Source organism: Palaemon carinicauda, chromosome 5 (genome assembly GCF_036898095.1).
Source record: "Palaemon carinicauda isolate YSFRI2023 chromosome 5, ASM3689809v2, whole genome shotgun sequence".
Taxonomy (NCBI): domain Eukaryota; kingdom Metazoa; phylum Arthropoda; class Malacostraca; order Decapoda; family Palaemonidae; genus Palaemon; species Palaemon carinicauda.
Window position 1 is genome coordinate 4,441,504 of NC_090729.1, and position 7,400 is coordinate 4,448,903.

Sequence of the window (7,400 nt, forward strand, 5' to 3'; positions counted from 1 at the left end):
TGAGAAATTTTAGGAATACAGATTTTCCCTAGTTATATTCATTACAAAAATTCAATATACCTATAAATAAGAGAATACTTATTTTTTTGGTTAGGAAAATTTGCTATGGTGTAGTAAATATTAACCCACATTTTAATTTCTGAATCGGTACGTTCCATCCAACCACAAAGGCTCCTTAACGATCTTATATACGTAAAAGTAAATATTTTACTGCAAATGTTGGCTTTATTTAGCTGGTTTAATTTTCATAAGACGCCACCAACTTCCTACATTTTAAATTAAATGTTTTTTCGGTAAAACACGCGAACAAAACATTTTTTCCGACATTATTCGTGCAAATGCATAACAGGAGAAAAAATAATCAAATTACGTTAAGCATGAAACGTTTCTAAGTTGATTAGCGTCGTTTCTCATGTCACGATGAGTAGCTTTCGTTAGGTTTGTATATTTTTTCCGCTCTACTCATCTCTTCTCGTATTGTGGCAATTTTTGCCAACATACGTATTAGCCCCACCCACTAAGCACAGTGCTCAAATTAGAAATTAGTACCTCTAGTAAATGCATCACTATTGGCTAGTGGTTTTTAGCAATTTTCAAAGGATGAGTTTTAAGACCACTACCTTTTAAGGATCGTTGCAATTCACCTATATCTATCTGACAATTTGTCCAAGCCTCACCTGAATTTACCAACCAGAATCTAGAAATAATCTAATCAACAGCTTTTACTGGATTTTCAAGAAAATCATAAAAAATTGGGCTTGGGAATTTTAGTGTTAGCTAACATTTGTGAGGGTTGTAAATTGACCCAGTTCAACACTAAGCCTTATTTTACACAAGTCTCTCCAAAATTGGAAATCTTTTTATAACAATAGTGTTCTTGCAAGAGAAATTGTGTCCTAAATATGGTAAGCCATGCAATTTACGTTTAGACCGGCAATACTGGCAGTATCACACCAATGTTTGTAAGCCTTCAACTAAAACAATTGTGATGTTGTACAGCATAATTTGGGTATTCCCCAAATTATGCTATTGCTACCCATTATCAGGAAACATCAGACTCTGACTAACAGTTAAGATAATATGGTATCCTAGGTCAGATTAATAATACTAAAACATATAGGGAATTAAGATACCTTGAACAGCAACTCACCCGACTGGCGTGCACAGCATATCCATGTAACGCTTGTCAGAACAGAGAAGCAGTGAGAATATTTTTTTGTTTACGAGCAGAGAGCCATGGCAGACCAAAAAGCACTTGAGGGACGCAATATGAATTAAAGGCAACTATGATATTTTAATAGTGATCCACACGGGTGTCGTGCGCAGCCAACCCATGAACCCCTTGCCAGAAAAAAAGAGCAGTGAGACTGATTTTTTGCGAGTGGAGCGAGCCACGCCAGAAAAAAAGATGACTTGAGGAATGGAAAATCACCCAGGTTTCTTTGTACTCACTTTCGTAAAGAGTTGTAAAGAAATCGGGCCGATATAGAGAATAATACTCGAGCGAGCTACCTCTACCGTAGTCACTCCATTGAGTTGTTGCACTATTATCTTTGGACGAAAATCTCTTTTTCTCTGAATTTTCTAGTTGTTTTGTTGGGCTCTACTGTTTATATATTTGGCACATCACTAGTTTTTATTTTCCCCAACCCACACCCCAATTCCCACCTGAGAAGCTCCAAGTTCTTTCATAAGAAAATCTGGAACAAAAAAAGAATTAAAAGTAATTTGAATTTTTCTTAACGATACAAACTTTGAGCTCTTTATTATGGAAATATACTTTCGACAAAGCTTGAATAAAGCCCTAAGACTTTTAGCAGGGTAAAACTACCCCACTGCAACTTAGCAAGAAGGGGTTAGAGGGTAATATTGGCTACCCTGCTCTCACACACACGCACCTATCATAGCTTGTCACTTTTGATTGTAGGCAGGACAAGCAGAGGGATAGCTGATGGTGGAACAAATTTGTATAGACCTACGGTTTGCATTGTTAAAAAAAATACAAATGACTTTAAATTTGTTATTTGTTCCAACACTTATAAGAACCTTTTTACTCTTTATTCAGGAAGACTTACTCCTATTGTGTGTGGAAGTCCTAACTAACTGCCTGGTTTTTGACCCGGGGTTTCCCACCAAGCTATGCTCGCCTAAAGAAAAAACTGTGACACCTCACTAAAACTCTGTGCAATAACAAACTTTAGCGGCCTGATCAATCCGTGTGATTGTGTGATACTAACAATGAGAGGTAAGAATTCTCAAAAGTCATAGGATTCCTAGAATCAACCATGGACGTTACCAAAATTCCACCTCGCAAAAAGAAATGGCGATGTAACAAACATATATTTCCATACCAGGTTACACAAGGGAATTGGTTATACCTGCAGACAGTGGAGGCCATCTTGCAGAGTGCTACTTGTCCATCAAAGAGCTTGAGGTGTTTATACCATTAGTTGTGCAGCCACCACCGGTCCGATGGAGAAAGTCTCTACGTTCCTGACTTACGTAATTGCAGGTATTATGCGGTGAACGTTGCCCGATGCTTCCACACCCACTAGAAGGTCCTGTGCCTCAGAGTAGTTTTTCTTGACAGCCAGAGATGTACTACTGTAATGCCCGTAGCATCTTGGGCTCTGGGCTTCCGCATCTGCGGAGGAGAATAAGGATTCAAGGCCGAGTCTAAGACCTCCCGAATCCATGCTGATATCAAAATCTTTGCAATTCTCCTCTCAACCTTCCTCATGCTGTTGGACAATCCGTTCACCTGGGCACAAGCTCTTGAAGTCCATTTGAGGTGACACCTCCAAGCCATAACTGGGCATAGTAGCCGCTGATCTGGATTATCAGTTACGTTATGGCGATCCTCTATCCAGAATGGTCTGAATCTACAATTCACTGCCGGGACGAAAACGAGGATTACCTGTCTCCATCCTGTTGGAAAGAAAAAAATTTTTTTTAAGAAAGACCAAGAAGTTAACCTAATCCCTTGGCCAAAGCCAAGATGAGTAGGAAAGAGCGTTTAGGTTCAGGAGAAGATCTGATGTCTGGCATAACAGTTTTTAAGGAGCTCTTTTAGAGACCTTAAAATAATAACCATACTCCAGGGAGGTGGTTAAATTTCTGACTGAGGGCAGGTAAGCTCGCAGCTCTGTATGAGGAGGGACAACTGCAATGATGATGAAAGATTAACTCCTTTGAATCTAAAGTCGAGACTCAAGGCTGAGCAATTGCCTTTCACTGACGAGAATGAAAGGAGTTTCTTCCTATAGAAGGAACACAAGAAGAAATACTATGTCTGGAATGGTGGTACCAGAAGAAGATATACCCCTCCACGACCCTAATCACGGACGATTGCCCTTTTGCCTTGTACACTGCTGCTGAAGATTCCCGGAGGTATTCAGACATCTCTTTTGCAACGTATAACAAAAAACCTCTCTTTGCAAGGCAATGCTGGAAAACCTTCTGTAGTGTGGATGTAGGGACTTTACGGCTACGGTAGATCTAGCGAGTGGTTGTCTGAGTGGATTGTGACATGGAGGGAGTTCTCTCAGGACTTCTTTTACCAGCTGAAGAAGGTCCGAGGACCATTCCACACGATGTCAATGCGAGGCTACAATGTTCATAGCCTAGCTGGTGGAAGCACCTGCCTTGTCAAGTAATCTTCATATATGGCAGAACAGGGGACATGCGTAGACCTCAATGTTGTCCCACCAATGAAGCCATGCATTTTTGAGGCATGTCTGGGGATCAAATACCTGAGAGCTGGCCAATAGAAGCTTGCTGTTCAGAGAAGTTACACACTGATCCCCTGTCGGGGGAAGCTACATAGTCAGGACTACCCACTACCTTCTGTCCGGAAAGAAGCGAGCTGATAGGTACCCCGAGTCGTTGTCATCCCATCTTAACACAAAAACGACCAAATATCCCAAGCGGACTTTTTAAAACAGCTACTTTGTGGTATTCGTGGTGAACAAATTTATGCTTGTATTAAATTGACTCTTTAGCAACTCATAGCTACACTCCTCTGCTCTTCGAATCAGCCAATCACAAACCGCCTGCCCCTCTCATCAAGACTGTAGGGCGTTCGAAAGACACCTGCTCTGGTTGGAAGAGAGTCAAGACCTGTCGCAGCTACCTTCACGGATCCCCCCCCCAACCTTCGTAATCATGGTAAGTGCACAGTGACTGTGAGATTGTGAAGCCTTTTGATGTGGATTTGAAGTGCTTTAGCATTACTGAAGTGTCGTGCTGCCTAATGAAAAAAGTATAGATCCCATGTGGGATACTTCAGTCGAGTTTAGACAGACCATACTCATTCACCGTAGGACCTTTTGGGCTGTAACGGTTAAACCAGCCAATAGAATACGACAAATAAAAAAAAATTGTGTTTGTTTTAGACATTTGAGAATATTTTTAACATTATTTCTCGAAATAATAGTAATGATTTAGAGATGCTAGGTTCATGTGCATATAAATTATTACCTTAGAAGGGATTGAATGAAAGGTAAAGTTACATTTTTTTTTTCATTACATGAATTGTTTTTTGTTTTTGCAGTTTCACAGCCGTATAATTCATGGGCATCACAATTCTGCATTGCAGACTACAGATCATAGACCATGGTAGTCCCTGACGATGCTGAAGGATGTGATGTTGATGTGAGCCCTTTGGACGTTGATAGTGATAATGACAACCCTACCTACGTTCCTGACAAAGGCCTTATTCAGGAGGATGCCTTTGACCCTCCTACCTCTAGAGCCTAGTATGAGAGAGAGAGAGAGAGAGAGAGAGAGAGAGAGAGAGAGAGAGAGAGAGAGAGAGAGAGAGAGAGAGAGAGAGAGAGAGAGAGAAATTAGTTTTAAATTTTTTTTTTTAAAAGTCTCGTTGTTATAAGGGTTCTTTCATTTTTTTTGCTCCTTAAATGGTTTTTAAACAATAGGTATTTTTAAAACATTTGTTTACTAGCATACTCACTGACATATACATGGCCACATATGCACACACTAATGTTACTTTATTCTTGTTTCAGCTCACAAGGATAATGTTGTTGTCCCTCAGGTGATGCCTGTGGCAAAGGATTACACTGATATCCAGGCCCTGCCCAACTTCATTCATCCACAGTCAGACTCTTTGAGGGAACCTTATGAATATTTCTCCCAGTTCTTCACAGCTGAATTGAGGGAACACATCGTGTTCCAGTCCAAGCTGTATTCAAGACAACAAAGATGTAGGCAGCAACTTCCACATATCAGAAGAGGATCTCGTGGTTTTCCTAGGCCTCATAGTGTACATGGGCCTGGTTCCTCTCCCTAGCATAGTCGACTTCTGGGCCGTGAAGACAAGGATTCCTTGAGTTGTAGACTTCATATCCAGGAACCGCTTCAAGTCAATTCAATTTTCCCTTCACTTCAACGACAATGACCAGGCAGCAGCCTCGCAAGATCGGTTCTTCAAGGTGAGAGTCCCCTTCACCAAGGTCACCAGTGTGTTCCTGAAAGTTCCCGAAACTCCTATCCTCTCCATTAATTAAGTGATGGTCGCCTTTAAGGGTACAAGGCCTGGTAACCTTCGCCAGTATGTAGCCAAGAAGCCTGACAAGTGAGGCTACAAGTTCTACTGCTCCACCACAGATGGATTTGTGCACAATATTCTTGTGTACCAAGGGGACCCAACCTTTGTAAGCCACCATACTCTGCTACATGAAGAGCAGAAAGCTATGTCTGTGACTTTAATGTTTGTTGCCGCCTTAGTTAAAACCACCAAGCACCCCAGTAACTCAGCAGTGTATGCATACAACTACTCTACCTACCTGAATAGGGTTGGCCAAGTACCTGAGATCGCAGTATGGATGTCGGTGTGTGGGCACTGCCAGGGAAAACAAGAGTTGGTCATGCTCCCCTGAAGTCTGTGAAGGAGATGAACAAGAAATCGATACAAAGGGGTACATTGTACTACGTCTCTTCTAATGGCATCCTTGTTGCAAGATGGAAGGACAAAAGCGTTGTGACAATCTTTTCCACTGATGTTGGTGTCGAGCCCATGGGTACAGTAGAACGGTACGACAGGGCATTCAAGAAGAAGGATCCCATTACTTGCCCATCTGTCATCCATATGTACAACAACCGCATGAGTGGCATTGACAAAAGTGACACGTTGACACACCTCAACAAGACCACCTTCAAAGCAGAAGTACTACAAGACCACCTTCAAAACAAAGAGGTACTACATGAGGCTCTTTGCTTACCTCCTTGATTTGATCATCGTCAATGCTTGCATTTTGCATAAGAGGGATTGCTTTGCTTTGCATGCTAACCCAAAGCCCCTCAAGGACTTCCGTTTGGATATCTCAAATTGGCTCAGAAGCTTCAAGATAACCTTCAAAATCGCCAGAAATACGCTTGGTACCAGATATTTCTCTTTGCCAAAAAGGGGCCAATGGGCAGTTTTGCCACGTGTAGAGACATGCCAGAAAGCCACTACCCTACATATGCCATAGCATGTCACTATGAGGCAGACATGCACATACTGTTCTGTTACAGGCCACATCCACAGATCCCACTGGATTGTGAGGGGTGCAAGGTGGCCCAATGTCTCACTGAAAGTAGGAATTACTTTGCTTCCTTCCTTTCATAAGGTTTGTAAGTAAGTGTGTGTATGTTTCTATTTTTAAAATATTATTATGAGTAAGTTTTATTATATTTCGTGCATTTTCTACTATTTTTGTATTGTATTGTATATTGTATTTCTTATATTAATCAAATTGTAAATCCACCTCTGTGTTTCTGTTATACATGGAAAAAAAGGTGATTCATCAATAATAATCATATGATTTGTGGGCAAATCAACATTAGTATAAACTTGAAAAAGTTTACCATTATGGCCCAATAGATCCAATATGGGATGAACATGGTCCGCCTAAACTCGCCCAAGGTACTCATATGGGATACTTCATTGCAAGCAATTATTTCGCTAATTCTGCCTTTTCTTTTTTAAATACACGAGTAAAAAGGTCTTCTATTTACCAATATGATAACATACTAAAAGGAATTTGTAAAGTTTCCCATAAAATCTAGGGTTAACATTTTCACTCCTAGATGGCAAAGGTGCTCAAAAGGTAACGCCTTGCTTGTTACTTAAAACACCACTGCGATGTTGTTGCTCATTAACACCACAAAGCGAATTGTCCATGGGTGAAAAAAACTGTCGCAGGGCCTAATAGGATTCCCTCACAGGAGGATTATGTGCCAGGATTCTTCAGACTTGGCCCAGAACCTGGAGGCCGAGCGATACCGCAGAAGGGCCCCCCTCCATTCTTTTGATACATCCCTAGGAAAATAAATTCCTAGTGGGTAGGGGGGAAGGGAGAAAGTCTCCCCCCTGAGGAGGTTGATATCCGATGTCCACT

The 7,400-nt window shown here is 41.2% G+C and overlaps 1 pseudogene; it reads left to right on the plus strand.

The window, feature by feature from the left end:
• Window positions 1-5,056: 5,056 nt before the first annotated feature.
• On the plus strand, window positions 5,057-6,491 carry LOC137640470 (piggyBac transposable element-derived protein 3-like; annotated as a pseudogene).
• Window positions 6,492-7,400: the final 909 nt, after the last annotated feature.